The sequence below is a fragment of the Oreochromis aureus genome, linkage group 4 (assembly GCF_013358895.1).
Source record: "Oreochromis aureus strain Israel breed Guangdong linkage group 4, ZZ_aureus, whole genome shotgun sequence".
Lineage (NCBI taxonomy): Eukaryota > Metazoa > Chordata > Actinopteri > Cichliformes > Cichlidae > Oreochromis > Oreochromis aureus.
Window position 1 is genome coordinate 20454554 of NC_052945.1, and position 17062 is coordinate 20471615.

A 17062-nucleotide genomic window follows, 5' to 3' on the forward strand; every position below is an offset into this window, starting at 1 on the left:
TAATGAGTCCAAAATAAACATTCCTGAGGAGGAAAATGAACATTCAGAGCAACACTCGGGTGTGTCAGTCAGTGATTGCTCTCTCACGACCCACTGTGCATTTTAAAAATATATAATGGAGATGAAGGAACTATTTTTCTGTGAAAGATATTATTATTATAGACTCAGCCAGTTGATTAGTTACACCTTGTGAGTACTGAGTTTATCCCCTTTTCACTTAATTCTTTGTGGCATTGATTCAAGAAGGTGCTGGAAACATTCCTTAGAGATTTTGGTCCATATAGACATGGCAGCATCACACAGCTGCTGCAGATTTGTTGGCTGTACATCCAAAATGGGAATCTCCTGTTCCACCACATCCCAAAGGTGGTCTATTAGACTGAGATCTGGTGACTGTGGATATGAGTAGAGTGAGTGAGTTATCCTGCTGGAAGCACCCATCGGAAGATGGATACACTGTGATCATGGACATGGTCTGCAACTTAAGTAGGCTGTGGCATTTAAACAATCCTCAGTTGGTACTATATTTATTATATATATTGGGCCTTAAGTGACAGTGAGCCTATGTGTGAGTTGGATTGTCTTTGAAACAACCTTTACAGCTATTTACCAACTCATACAGTATCTGGTAGGTGGCTAACAGATCCCTCCTATTCTGGGCTACCTAGATAGTATAACCCTGACATGCTTCCCAGGTTTAAAATAACGCGGGGCTAAGTCTCAGACGACATACTGTTCCTCATTTGCTGCTCTAGTTTCATCTTCTTAGCACTGTATGTGTGCGCAGCGATAGGTGTATGTGTGCGTGCATCTTAATTGAGACTTCGCCACACACAAATGATGACCCAGTAAAAACTTCCTGTGACTAAAAATGACTGTATATCCAAACTTTTTTAGTGACACATTTGCTTACTGGAGGAGAAGGCTGCAGCATAGAGTGACATGAGAAACAGCACAGACAAAAAAGGCTGAATAAAACACACCATTGCTTAGGAGATAAACTCCGACTCAGTAAGCTGTGTCTTAGTTCAGTTATTCCTGGAAGTTGCTACTTTTTTGGCAGTACTGAGCACATTAGTGCACCACTCCTTCATAAATTATTTGTTATAAAATTTTCATTCAGAGGAGTATGTTAACAAGCTCATACAGTTCTCTTAGTGCAAGCAGGAGACTTGGTTGGTGTTTATTTCTTAAAAAATAACTGGATCAAAACAATAGAGGAAAATCCCAGAATCTACCGGGCCAGATAAAAATAGAATGTGTAGCAATACATCATTTAAGCTTCATATGCATATCATTCACAGCGACAGTCATCACAAGACCCTATCATGTAGGAGAGACACTCTCAGCAATCAGACAATCCACTTGGCAACAGTGGGGATGAAGAACCCCTGTTTAATAAGAAGAGATCTCTTGCAGAGAATGAAAAAAGAAAAAGGGACATAAAAGGACTAAGAAGAGCAAACAGAATAAAACTACAGAAAACTACAGACTAAAGTTAATGAAAAAAGAGGACTGGATGAGAAGTGATAACTTCATAACATAATGTTCCAGGTCAGCCTGAGACTAGAGCATGCTAGCTAATGGCTAGCTCATTACTAGCTTTAGCACAAAGGGAAGTTTTAAACCTCATCATAAAAGTAGAGATGACTATATCTGTCAGTCCAGTGAGGGCTGATGCAGTACCCAGTACTCACTGTAAAACACATTCTTATTTTAAGAAAGAAATAAAGGTTGTAGAGAGGCAACAGAACAAGCTCAATTAGCTTGCAAGAGCTATGGCTTGTTCACAGTCATCATTATGCAAATTTTAAAGCTACTACAACTGCTATTACTTATCCATGCAATCAGTATCCAGGGGCTCCTCTAATCAGCCACCTAGAAAAATTTGAATAATCCTGAGAAGAAGGGGGAGAAGGCTATTAGAAGAAGATAGCAAAGGGCTTCCAGGTGGTCCCATTTTGTAGTTTAAGTAAGAAACTGCAGTTACCAGTATAACTGGAGGTCAAGATGAGGTCTTAAAGTCCAAGAAATCTTTCAGAGCAAACTGCTTGCTCTCAAAAACCAATGACGTAAAAAAGGAAATCTGTGGACAGATCTCTAAAGTGCAACGCTGGGTTCAAGAACCTTGTAAAAGCTGGTCTGAACCATCCTGCAACTGTAGATGAAAACCTTTTTATCAGTGTTGTGTATGAACGAGGAGTCATAGTGGACATAGTGTATATGGTGATTCACTTATCTCCAAGGGCACACCCACATCCATCCCACCACGTCCCCCTTACGCTGACAGGAGTGAACATTAAAGATCGCAAAGACCTTACAATATCATAGAACTCATAAAACATACATGGTACACAGTAAAAACACACTCACACACACAGACACACACATACAGTACTTTGTTAAGCTGTATCTGCCCATGAAACAAATGTAGCCAAAGAAAACCCCAAGCTGGTTACAGATGCATAAAATCTCCATGGGGTGGCTCTCTGAATGATATGAATGATATTTTCTTTGATGATATTTCTCTTTCTTCGTCTGCCTCAAACTCTCACTGTCATTTATCATACCCTTTTTGCTGAACGGCTGTTGTTGCTACTGGATAAAGTTTTTTCAAGCATACTGATCTGATTATAGTTGCTTCAAGATAGGTCAGCTTATGCAACATGTATGGCTCACTGCATATGGAGGATGTCTCTTCCACATTTTCTCCTACTGTGTCTTCCCACTCTCTTGGTTTGGTGGTCATACCCCTGGGAAATCATAAGCTTAAACTATGTTTTGTTATTTTGAAGCCATTATTTTATAGAGCAATACTTTATACATCCATCCATCCATCCATTCTGAATTCTCTTTTCCCTCTTCCACCTATTTTGTAAATATTACAAATCATCTGTTTGGTGTCTGTGCTCAACTGTTAGACACTAAATTAATCTTGCTTGGTTATGAGAAACAGTAACCCCCCGCAGAGGTTACTGCAGGGGTTACATAATTACTAGGAGTTCTTAGAAGAGCATCCACTAAATCGTACATGCAAAAAAAAAAAAAAAATTACACAATAATATACAATAATATACAACCAAAAGCCATTTTTCTCGTATCCTGCAGAGATTAGGAACATTTCTCTTCGTCTGGTGGAGTGCACCACCATAATGTGAATGTCATCATAGATTAGCATAAATGAAATAAGGCTGATGTAAACTCATTCTCTCCTTCCAGATAAATACTCAAAGCCTTGCCCTTCCTTTCTCAAGTTTAAATGTTCTCCATTTGGATGCAACAGAAAAAAATATGCTATAAGCCATAATGTCTATTTAAGGTTCATCTTCTCTCATATTCTGTATGTCTCCTATTAGATCGTCTTCATTCGAAGATTGGCGCCTTCATCATTATGTCTCTTGTCTTCTCTTCTTCTAATGGAGAGGATGCCTCAAGCAATATGTGGGCATATGCAACTGATACATGAGCCATTTTTGCAATGGTAGAGTTTACCTCATATGTTGTCAGAGAACACAAAGTACAGTTTCATGCGTGCACATGCCTGTGTTTTCAGTGATGAATGCGCTGCAACACTACAGATTGTTGGCGTGGCTATTGCTAGCGCTAGAGCTAGTGTTAGGTTCAGACGACACATCTATCGACAGAAAAGCTGAAGACAGTCAGTATGAACATTTGCAGGAGTTTTAGGAATCAATTAGTAAAGATTCTCAGAAGGTCACTCATGTCGGCAGCTAATTAAAAAGTCAAAATATGTTTATTTTGTCAGTGTAAGCATCTACACGCATCTATAAATTGATGATAACAACAAGGAACAAGGAATTATTACCAAAAGAGCAAGACAGTGAGCCAACAAAAGTCTTTGCAAAGCTGTATTATATTTGAAACTTGGGTGTTAATAAAACACAACTCAATTTTCACTGGAAATGTATGGCTCAAAAAGAAATGTGCTGATCTATTGGTGCATTCCTACTGAAAATGATTACCAGAAACACTTCACAGATTTAATAGTTATTGCAAGTAAAGAAGAAGAAAAAAAGTCGAAAATAGTGTATAAATAAATAAGTGTATAAAGACTATCACTGTATAAAACTCTCACAACTCATTGAGTATCAATTTATACTAGATAGATAGATAGATAGATAGATAGATAGATAGATAGATAGATAGATAGATAGATAGATAGATAGATAGATAGATAGATAGATGACAAAAATAAAACATTACTTCACAATTGACTCTCTCCCTCACAGATGCAAAAAATGTTCAAAACTAAAATTGCATTTACAGCAATAATTGCAATTTCTGTTCAGTTCTTTTTCTGTCACTGGCACTCTTACAAGCACAAGGTACTGATAATTACTTCAAGGCTTCAGCTTCATTAGCCAGCAGACCTGGCAACCAGATTAACACTTCAAAGAGCTGAGCTGAGAGAAAGAATGAAGGATGTTGGCAGCCATAAAAATATGAGGTACTGTTAAAAAGTTTACCCTTTGCAAGAGAGAGATAGGACGAGTGAGAGAAGAACTTACATCGGGACAAGTCATGACTTGATATGTGAATTTTCTTTACTTTTTTCACTTTATCAAGTTTGATCCCTCTCTTTAATTTGTTGTGGACTAGATTCTGTGTTGCTAGGCACATATGTGCATGCGTGCACCTGTGTTAACTGCCTGTTCTGTTTTTGAGTGCACTGACGCAGGCATAAATGAGTTACATGAGGGAATGAAATAACACAGAAATATCTATGCATGCACAGACACAGCAAGGCAAACAGCTCATGAGCAGCTCATTAGCCTTTTCTCTGCATGCCATATATATTGAAAACATACAGGAAGCTGCACCAATGATGCAACCTAAAGAGAGTAGTATTATTGAATGGTAAATGCAGTACACTGAGAGTATACTGTGTACTACACTACTACACATGAAAAGAGTAGAAGAGGCCAGAACACAGTGAAAGGACTATAAATCCTAACTTATACATTTCTTTGTTTTATGTTATATGTATAAGGACATTTGGCAATGTGGCCAGTGTTTCAAATATTTTGGAACTTGGAATCTATGTTCTGCTTTCTATATATCAAAGTTCTCACATTACAGTCTATTTAAGCTGTATTTTAATCATACAAATAACCAAAGGTGCAAAAAGGAGAGACACTATAACATAATTTGGTGGCAGCACAATAACATTTACATAATTACATTTCCTGACAGCAGATGTTTTCCACTTGCGTCACCTTATTAACACATTTTCCACACATACCACTATGCAATTTCCATGTAAATACTGCAAAAAGTCTGTGCACCGTTATATCACACAAACAGTTAAGAAGTGTGATATTTACTAAAAAGAGAGTCCTGTAATAATCTTTATTGAGCCGTATGTTTGCTCTATCCATTCTCATGTACTGGATTAGATTCTGGATTGAGAATGTGCAGATGGATGGACAGAAGAAGAAGCTACTAATCAAAAAATAGAAAATATGCTTTCTTTTCAGTTTACAATGTGCTTTTCGAGCACACAACACAAGCAAAGGCGTATCTCCTCACTGGTGCTACACATCTGCTAGTTGTTATATCAAAGCCACCAGGCCCGTCAATAAAAAAAAAGATTCATATTTCTCAGTACGAAATGATATAATTAATATTTACACTGTTTTATAATTCACATAGCCCACTGTTGTATTGCATAGACTGATGCCTGCTCAACCCAAATTAGTCAGCATAGCAATTACTAATAACAATTACATGCTTGTGGTTATTGCATGCACAAACTGTGCACCACTCCACTGTTAAAAGGTGATGCACAGACTATTGAGGCATATGCAGGCAGCTTTTCAGCTGCAGTGATTTGAATTTAATCCATCATTTCTGGAAATACGTTTAGCAAACGTAGTTAAATGTTAGTAACATTTTCTATCTTCGCAAGCGGTCTTGAAAAACTGCTTGAGCCTTTATAAGAACAAGGTTGAGGTAAGTGTTGGATAAATATAAGATTCATATATCAGGACTTCTTAGGGCCATTTGTATAAATTTTGTCTCAGTTAAATTCAATTAAATTTGAGCAAACACTTGGCAACAGTGGGAAGGAGAAAATCCCTTTTAACAGGAAGAAACCTCAAGCAGAACCAGAAAAAAAATAATAATAAAGAGTTATTTTTAGCTGGTCCTTTGTCACAAGCGGTCATGCCGCATGTTTGATTTGGCAGAGCTTTACACAGGATGCCTTGCCAGTCCTGGCTAGAATCAAACCAGCAACCTCTCGCAGGCCAAGTTGATGCATTTGCCACTACACTATGGAAGTATACACATCTAAATTCAAAAAATAAATGCTCATATTCCTTATACTTTTAAGTGAATAGATTTGGATTATTTCACTGTGCAGCATAGCCTTGCAGGTAAGTGTAGGCAGATAAGCAAGTGCATCACTTAACACCCTTGACCGCATTTGGTGTGTTGCATGCATGTAAGCATGTATTCATAGCAAAGTGTTGGTGGACAAAAGTTGAAAAAGCTCAGAGTTCATCAGTAAAACCTGTCATACACTCGATGAGACTCAAACTGCGAGGTAATTTAATGCTTCATTCCTTCAGCCCTTCACTGGCAGCACCCATATACATGGACAAGACTCCAGACAGCAGTGACACACACACACCCCAAATGTCTTTCCATTTATCAGTTTCAAACTGCTCTACACCCACAGATACACAATAACACATTCACACATGGCTTAGCTTTCTCACACGCACATAGCCAGACACAAACATACACAAAGTCTCAGGCTGCCACCCGATCGATAATCCCATTATAGCTGAAAAGGCTCTTTTATTTGTTCTGATTGAGTTTAGGGGGAGGAAAAGGCATGGCTCATAATTAAAGCAGGATTTGCTAGATTGATGGTTAAATGGGGTAAAAGCGGAAGTTAAACAGACAATTGCTGTCGCACACGTGAAAACGGTATGATAAAATATCCCTTCCCCAAAGACAAAGGCTCAAATCTGCCGTCCATCCGACTTCGCGAGCTGCATGTTTACTCCTTATCAAAGTGGCAAAGGTGTAGGTGTGAGTACAACGGAACGGGTGGGCCACACCTCTCTCAGTGAAAACGAGGACTCAAACAAGAGTCACTATGTTGTATTTGCCTCCAAATAGAGTTTATGCAAATGCTCTTGGCCACAGTCCATCATAAGAGCCGTGAAAAGCGTGCAGAGCTTACACATTTGTTCACAAATATGTCTGCAGGTGTGAACATGCCAAATCCCTGTTTATTAGAATATGCTCACACTACGTACACACGCAGAAAAATAAAGCAAATGCCCCAAACACATTATATAAGAACTAATTTGCTTATACTGGGCAACTCTTTGAGAAATATGGTATAGTGTGCCCTTGTGAATATGCTGCCTTTGGCTTTAACAACACCTTCATTAATGGCAATCACTGCCCATGTATTACTGAATTACTGCCCATGGAGTAAACAATAAAAACAGTGAAAACAGACCAACAACATCAGTAAAAGGTAAAATACTTCAGGGACTTTAATTGCTTTCATAGTCAACATACTTGTCAAAGAATTATTGCATTGCAAGCACAAAAATTTGCACTGTGCTTTAAGATAAACAGCAGAAACCACAAATGTTAAATCTTTGGAATATGAATCACTTCACCGATGTATTCCTAAGTGTCAGGTTCCTTGTAATCATTAGATTAGAGTTCAGACTGAACTCATTATTCTGGGCTAAAACTACTGCGAATAATCAAATGTCATAATAATGTGAAGCTGCGATATCCTGCAAAGCCTTCACCCTTGACTATGTCTTTAAAACTGCAATCACTAGCACCTCCAACCAAGAAGACTTTACCATGAAGTTCCCAAGTTTCATACATTTTTTTGTTTTAAAGAAATTTGATGTTTCTCAATATTAACACAAAGCTGAAAGGCTGCGAAATGTATGAAAGTCAGCTACCATGTGGCCAAATAAGTTATAGTCATCAAAAGCAAGGAAACAAACAGCGAAATCATTGGTTGCTCAATGTATTTGAACCTCAAAACATTTGATCCTCTTTGATATACAGCCTACAGACAAAAATGATATACGGTACCTGAACCCACACGCACACAAGGAAAATTAATCAATAGAAATAATATTCTTCTGTTCCCTTCGAAGTGAGTATTCCCGAGTTTAGCAAAAAAAGAAACTTCTTAAGGCATTTTGCATGAATTTCAAACAGTCTGTGATGCTGGTTTGGTGATAGTTTTCATCTATAATTCCTGTGTTTCTTCCAGAGAATTCCCCATTTAAAACTCTCCCAAAAGCTGGCTTTCAAATCTGGTCTTTGTCTAGGTCAATCCTTGGTGGGTTTGCTAGTGTTTTTAGAATAACTTTTAGTGGTGAAGCTATAAACAAATTCTTGTGCATGAATCTTTTTTTTGGAGTCATAGTTCAGATGATTTCTATCAACCTGAGGCTTCAAAAGCACAAAACACACACGTGTTCTATATTTTGTCAGCACATATAAATAAATCTATTTTAAAAATTGCCTTAAAAATCAAGCCAGTTCACTTTCTCCACAATATTAATGTCAATGACGTGCCCATTATGAATTATAGCCATGAGTGCCATTTCAGATGAGCACTGAGGATACAGGTTGTCAAACAAATCAGTGGGAAAAACAAAGAAGACAAAAGTCCTCTGTAATTATAAAAAGCTACAATTTCGGCATAATTTATTGGAGTATCTCACCTTTGTAGGTTTTCAAAAGGAATTAAATGTTGACTTGTGCAAATATGACAATTAAATGGTATGACTCTGTGTGGAAAAACCTGAAATGTTAATGATTTAGATCTTTGACTTGCAGGCATAAGTCTTCTACAGTTTCACGGCAAATAGGTCAGCAACTGAATTTGGCCTTGATGTTTTTGATTAGCACTTCCCCTTTAAATAGATATTTTGTATGCAAAAAGGGCACATTTCATCCTGCAAGCTAATTAGGTCATTAAATATACAAGTAAGGCAGCAATGCTTGTCACTGTGTCCTGGGAAGTGCTAGCAGTTACGTTTGCACCCACTGTGGTTGATTTTTTAAATCGAATACAAACAAATGTTTATTCATTTATTCATTTTGAGGTGTGGCTTCCCAAAGATAAGTATCCTGTGTTTTTACATTAAAATCATAAGGGTTGTCTCTGGGTTTTCCTTTTTGTTTTAATCAATGAGCTCTTCTGTTATACTGCAAAACATATTGGAAAATCTGTATTAAGGTAACACCAGGAATGATGGTTTTCTCAGATTAAACATTTTCAACTTCATTTGACTGATTCTTGATTGATTTGCAGATTTTTTGCAGTCCCTGCATACATCATTATTTTTTATTTAAGTGAGAAGTACCTGCTGCTGTGAATAAAGGGTTTCCTTGTGATGAGACAGCACTTCTAGCTCCAGCAGAGAGGCTTGAGCTCATAGTGACTGGTGGCGCGTATAAAGGCACTGCAGTCATGCTGAGAGCAAATGTGTATGCTGGAATCTATGTGGATGACACACAATCTTTGCTTGAAACCATGTCTGTCTTTGAGGAACAGGGGTCAACATTTGCAAATCCCACTGCACAAAAAAGGAATAAACTACCACTATTTTTCTAGCAGCTATTGCTTTTCATTAATAATTCTTACAGGGTAGTGACACTAGTATGCTGGTACTCAGAAAAAAAGGGTAATGTCTTTTGGGATACATTAGTACCATCCACCTCTTGAACAAATCTCTACTTCTGGGCCTCTAAGATATTAAAATTTGGGCCAAATAGATATTTAATGAGTGAACGGAATGTACTAAATGAACAGTCAGTGGAAACAAAAACAAATATTGGTATGAAAAAGTCAAAATCCTTATGCTGCTGAAGGCCAGATTTACTAAATTGCCCCAATCACAACAATGTGCCAATGGTAATGACAAGTTCTGCACGGATCTACTAACAATGTGCTAATTCCTAAACTTTCTATCAACACCAGTGTGAATTAGCAGTTCAAAAACAAGCAGTAGACATGTGCATCAAGTTATTTCTGCCTAAGGACACCTTGTGGGTATCAATGTGACACCTGTCTAACAGAATGGCAGCATTTGACACACTGAGAGGAGAACAGGTTGGGGCATTGTCACATTAATTTGATTATGCAATTCCTGCCAGAGCACAGGGATGCCAAAGAAGTCCAGTGTTGTTTGAGCTTGTATGCCATACAGTCAGAACATGTTATTTAAAGCAATCACTTAATGGGGGACAATGAATGCAACATTTCCCCCAGTTACTAACCCTTTCCATGAGACTATACTTGTATCACCGGTCTCTATTGCTAAAAGTGAACACCAAAATCCAGAACAATTTGTGGCCCTGGAATAACAATTGCCAGGCAGAAAGCTAAAGGAGGTTGGACTTATACATTGAACCCCTTCAAGAAATGTTATCTTAAAATCCACAGCTGCACTACGTCTTTTTATTGTGGAACTGGTGCTGTTTTTAAATAATTAGAAAATTCGGGAAAAACAAAACAGGCCTCTGACTCCTTAAAAAGCCTTTTGGAAATACTTCAACATCAAGAAATGATGGTCTACCCATAAACAAACACAGAGGTCATGCTAAGAAAGTTAGAAGGAGAACAAAAGCCTCAAGGCATTCATTTTTAGCAGTGATTATGCAACTGGTGACAAACACTATTGGACTGGTAAAAAAAGACCCAATAAAGACAGAGAACCTACTCCGTCTTATAATTTAATACTTACAGTATGTGGCCCACACACACATTATTATTATGATCTGATTTTATCTTCCGTTGTTTTATGGATCCAAAGTCTCATTTTTATGTTAAACCCACTACATATGATGAGGCTGTAGCTCTAAGAGGAACTGGCAGGTTCACAACTGTAACTACAAACCTCCCCTTCTCTATCACAGTCGGGACAAATCACACAGCACTTTTTGTTTCACATAAAAGTCGAGGTCATAAATCACTGCTGTTTAAGGTAAGCCTATCGCAGCTAATAACAACAGTCAAAACTTCACATAGCACATAATTCTAAAAGAGAGAGTTACATTTCAGGTTTATTTCCAACTTCCATGAAGAAAACGGATTTCCTCTCATCCTTGCTCCTGCATGGCCAATCAGTGTTTATGCAATAAGAGGAAGATAATATCCAATAACTACATCTCTGCTCGCCATGGTCAGTCTACATTATTCCATCACTTAGCTCTGATTAGTCGTAGGTCTATCCAAGGCACTTTAGTCTGTATTCATTGGTAGTGCCCATTAGAAACTAAAACCTGATCTAAGAGGTTCAGACGCTCATTCATCTGCCATTGCCAAGCTTAAGCAGGAAAGAAAGAAAAAAGAAAGATCAATCCTAAACATCTGGCAGTCATTATGAGGAAAACTAAAGTCAAACTGAAGGACATTAATTGTGTTGAAATGCTCAGGTTTCAGTTCTTTATTTTACAGATGCTTTGTGGGATGCAGTCTGTTAGCATCAGACAGTCACAAATAAAACAGAACTGAACGGTCTATATTTACATATATCTTGTTATAAGTAAACACATCCCTCCTCTAATCCCCCGTTGCTCATGAGAAATAACATTTTGGGAAAAAAAGCCCAAAAAGTGTGACCATACTGAAGCTGTTCCAGAAATGGTTGAAAGAACAAACACTGCATTTCTGGCTGATTTCCAGGAGCATACACTCAGTTCACTTTTTAACTACTTAAAGCTTAGAAGAAGGTACGCGACATCTACGCGCACACTTTGAGCTGGAATTGTCGCCTCTCATAATTACACATGTGAAAACATTGTTTGATTTGATTTTCTTTGGTTTGCTTCCAAAAACAAAAACTCAGTTCTTTTAACAATGATGTATAACTGCTGTTTTCTTTTTTCTTTTCCGCCGAGTCTCTTCCTGACAATAGTAATTAACTTAATGACATATGAGCACCATAAAATGGCGCTGAAATGTCACTTCATGAATAGAAAGGTGGTTGAACTGAGCGCCGTTACTCTGCATTACATCTGTCTCAAGAGTCTCAGGGATTTCACTAACATTAACACAGTCGGGAAGGGGTGATTGGGAAAGAAATAATTACAACAATTACTTCTTTGACTTTATCTATGTCTGACAAGCACATACACACAGTACACTCACGTATGCACATGCAGAATATAATAACTGTGGTAAGTGAAACACTGCCAATGTTAATTACAGTGTTGCCAGTAAAATAAGTGCAATAAAAGCGGAAAAAGATGGCATAATATATGCTTGTTAACACACTAAAGAATGCTTTCACCCTAATGCCAAGTTGTATGCCACACAAACACACACACACACACACACACACACACACACACACACACACACACACACACACACACACACACACACACACAGAAACACATACTGAGCAGAAGCTTGTGACAGGTTAGTTTTATTTCTTAGGATTGTAGCATGTATGCAATCCACTATGTAGGCAGTTATTCACATACATGTGATAAATGGTTTGAAAAATGAAAAGCAACATCTTTCTCTGCTTGAACACACTATGCTTTAGAAAGATTTTTATCGCCTACCTGTTTCCAATATTTGTTGTCCACTCCTCAAGTACTGATTTCAACACAAAGATACAAAGCTCCTCTTCTTGATGTGCATTTATAAAGATCTTCTTACACGCTTTGCTCTTCGTTCTGTGGATCCTCAGCGGTTCTGCCAGGATTACACTAGAGAAGACCTGGAGTTGCATTAAAAAGAAATACAAATAAAAAACAGCTGGAGTTAAACATAACTATCATCTCTAACAGCATTTTACAATTAAAAATTCTTTACCTTGTTATAGCCATTTTTAAATCATGTTCCTTAACAGGTCAATTAAAAGCAGAGTGCATTGCTGTTACTTCATTAAATTCATTGAGCACTGTCACTACTTCATTAAATTTACTAATGATGTTTATTACCATTTATTCATTATGGTAAGTAAAGATGAATGCTGATATGAATCGCAATAAACGACACAGGATTAAACAGATGGAAACGGTGTTGAAAAGAAATTTCTTCTGGTAAACTATATCCATCCTTAAAAGGGAAGATTGGAAAAATATACATAAACACTGGATCACTCAGCACTGATGGATTTTAAAATACATTTTAAAAGGAATAGATTGGCAATGCTGATGATTAGACTTAATGTGAAACTTAAGTGAAACAGATAGAATAAGGTCATCTATCCATCCACACATTTTCCATCTGGGTGTGGTTTGTGATGTCAGCAGACCTCCCTCGCCCTGATCTCACTAGGCCAACACAGTGTGTCCTGGGTCAGCCCCCGGCCTCCTCCCATCATGATATGCCCAAAGCAAATCACCATTTGGAGAAAGTAATCACTACCCAAAGCTGCGGTGGGTATCCCAGGTGAGGGTAGGAATGCAGACTGACCAGTAAACAAACATCTTCACTTTTATGCTGCACTTTTTATTCACCACAACATATCAGTCTCTCAGTTTCACTTCTCACTCTGTCCTTACTTGTGAACAAGTTGACTAAACTCCTACACTTGCAGCAGTAGTGCCCCCATTTTCCAGCTGAAAACCATTTCCTCAGACTTGAAGAGGGTAATTCTCATCCCAGTCGATTCACACTAGGTTGAAAAATGAAGCCAACAGAATCACATCTACACAAAGCAGAGATGTGTACCTGCTACCCTTGTACAAGTACTTGGGCAAACTCCCAAACTCCCTCAAATATCCTTGAGATGATAAAGAACTGGTCCAGTGTTCCACAACCCTCAGGTTTCACTGTTACTTACCACATACGCATGGATCTCGACTGGCAGGACAATGGCAAGAAGTTGTGGCTATGTGGTGCTCATTTGGTGCATAGACTCAAACAACATACAGGACCAGTTCCCAAATCCAAAAGCACATGGAAATTTTTTTTTAAAAAAACTCTCATTGTCCAGGGAAATCCCCAACATACAGAAACAGAGCTAGGGGCAATCCCAGAGTGCAGTAGAGTCCAGCCCCTTTCTAGGAGACTTGTTCCAGAACATAAGCCATGTGGTGAAGTGAGCCAGACTATATCTAGCCAGAGAGGTGGCATTCCATATAGCAGGAGCCAGTTTTGACATCCAGGGATTGGAGTGCCAAACAGTTGCTCATTTCACATTGCTCAAACCCCTATGACATATGGTGGGCCCATTGGAAGAGTATGCACTGCTGGGCACGGCTAAGTCCTGGGCGTCAGGTGCCTGCTCTCAAGCCCCTACCCCAGGTATGAGTCAAGGGTGTGAGCCCTGTTAACCCTGTCCTTGGCAGGGTAACTTAGTCCCCTAGTCTTGCCGTCTTAGTCTGGCTCCTCACTCATGGTAAGTTTGCCTTGGGAGATCTTCCCAGGGGCAAAATGTCATGAACAAAATAGTAGCTCCTGGGATCACTCAAGCACACAAACCCTTCCATCATGAGGCCATGAAAAAAAGAGGCCAACAGAGGAGGAATCTATGTCACTGCTCTATATATTGCTTTTTCTCTCTCTCATTCTTTCACTATTTGTCTTCCTCTTCCTCTTTCTCTCCTACTGACCTTTGCTCACTATTTCAGCTGCTGTGGTTTACTCTAATTAGCATCACCAGGGCAGACAACTAGAGTGACAATAATGATGGCAATAATAGCTGATGGCTACAAGGTGGCAGATGGCTCCATCTGTAAGTATTACTATATATATAATGAGATGCTACCTATCTTCTGTTTCAGTCACAGTGCAGGACACCTGTCACAACATACCTTCAGTCATCAATACACAACACGTATCTATGAACAATTTGTGCAAATAACTGTCAGAGAAACTGACATACTTCTTTTCCTCTCTTTTTCTCTAAGGCCTCTCTCTTTGCTTCTGTGCCTTTCTTTATCTCTCTCTTTCGCTCTCGCTCTCTCTCCCTTCGGCACTGTCACCCTTTCCTGACAAACACAAGCACAGACATCCACACAGACAGTCTAAATCAGTTAGGGAGAGTCTGTGCTAGCTGCCCCAAAGTGAGCAGAGCAGGGCATCTCATTTTTAGCAATAATACTCGACTGATCCTGTTTCTCCTTTTCAACTTGAATGGAGAAATATCACCAGATTAGACATGAACATTACTGGGCACAGTAAGTAGGAATGGGCATGAGATAAGGCAGGAGCTCATGCCTCATGAAAATGGATGCATGCTGAGGACAACACATCCTATTAGCTCTCACTCTGCGCATCATATACTTGCAAGGGACATGAGTGCAGTCACAGAGCAACAAACACATAAACACACAAACAGACAGTATTTTGACTTTAACAACTGGTGCAAATTTCTGAAGAGCAAGTCAGGAATGATTGAGAACAGAAATTATCATTATTTAAGGATAATTAACAAGGAATTCCTAAAGTATGGTGTGTCAAAGACTTTACAGAAGATAATGAGATTGACTGGAAAGAAAAAGCTATGTTAATTAAGCAGCTCAGTGATGCAAACCTTTAAACTTAGTTGAATTTTATTGTTAGTTACTCTGTTTGTGTGCAGAGTACGGAGTCAATTCAATTCCTTCATTACTTTTTCATTATGTTCATTTATCTAAACTGAAGTAAGCACAAAAAGAGTGACAAATATTATGAAAGCAAGTGATCTCCTTCTGTTTCACAGATTATATTTTGAGATGCTGCAACAGTATATAGACCCACGTTATCAGATTCTGATTTGTCTGTCACTAAGTAGCATTTCTATTAAAAGTGTTATTAATTTGATGTGTTAAAAAATAAGGCCCAAAAAACACTCTGGAAATGTTGTGTTGTGTTTGCAACACTAAAAAACAGATTCCAAGATTTTCCAAGTGGCAAGTTTTCCAAGTTTTCCCCCAGAAAATAACCCTTTTCAATTATGCTTTCATTGGACAGCCTTCCATGTTACAGTCAGTAACAACTTTAGATGTTAACCACAATAGCAAAGCATGAAGTAAAGCAAAGACACTTACAAAAAAAAGAAAGTTTCCACAGGACTCTATGCAATACTGTAAACAAGTAAATCTACCCTTATTGCTTCCATAGCAATTAAGAGGGTGAGCAGCAACCAGGCGCTGCTAATCAAATGGATTGAATAATTGATCATGAGCAACTGTGAGCACCTCTATAAAAGCAGAAGGCTTAGCAGGACTCTCATCTGGAGCATTGAGCTGTGTTTTAGCACAATGCCAAGGAGGAAAGACATCAGGACTTAGACTTAGGACATCAGTCGTCTTAGAGAAGCCAATGCTGCTTGTAATCTCGGAACCAATAAACAAATGTTCAAATAATTTTAAGTTTGTCATTCTAGGGCAAGAAAGGATACTCACAAATGGAAAAGATTCAAGACAGTCTTTGAAACGTCCACAAAAATTTGCTCCAAGGTCAGGCCTTGCCATGTTCAAAGAAACAGCAAAAAATAAATAAAAATCCAAGAGCTACATCTTAGTTAGTTAGTTAGTTAGCATATTAAAAGTCCACAGCAGTACAATTATAAAAGGACTGAAGAAATATGGCTTGTTTGTAAGGGTTGCCAGGTGAAAGCCTCACTGTAAAAAAAAAATCCTAATATAAAAGTATTTTACTGTGCATTTTACAGTTCTGTTCTGTTCTTCTAGAATATCATTAAAGTTACGTAAATAGACTGTGACTTCACATTTCAAATGTCAATTAACGTTAAATCACTGTAATGTAATATAACATAATTTTCATGTTTTTTAAATGTATCTGTCTGTACATATGCATATTTAGATTGTTAAAATACATTCACAAATGTATCATGATTTCACAAATATTTGTCCGTTATTTGAAAGATTGAACTGTTGAATTCAAACGTAATGCTATGGAAAAGTATATAACATGATTCCTATAAGCTTGTGTTACATCACAGAAGTATTATTATCATTGCCATTTAGGGCGATCGTGGCTCAAGAGTTGGCAGTTCGCCTTGCCGGTTCGAGCCCCGGCTCGGACACTCTCGGTCGTTGTGTCCTTGGTCAAGACTCTTCACCTACT

The 17062-nt window shown here is 38.2% G+C and overlaps 1 protein-coding gene across 1 annotated transcript in view; it reads right to left on the minus strand.

Annotated features, from left to right (window-relative positions):
- LOC116329203 (protein phosphatase 1 regulatory subunit 29) overlaps positions 1-17062 on the minus strand; it is a 57143-nt gene that overhangs the window by 31377 nt on the left and 8704 nt on the right. The window contains exon 2 of the mRNA XM_031751188.2: positions 12601-12758. The gene's annotated coding sequence lies outside the window, so the exon portion shown is untranslated. The remainder of the gene's footprint in view (positions 1-12600; positions 12759-17062) is intronic.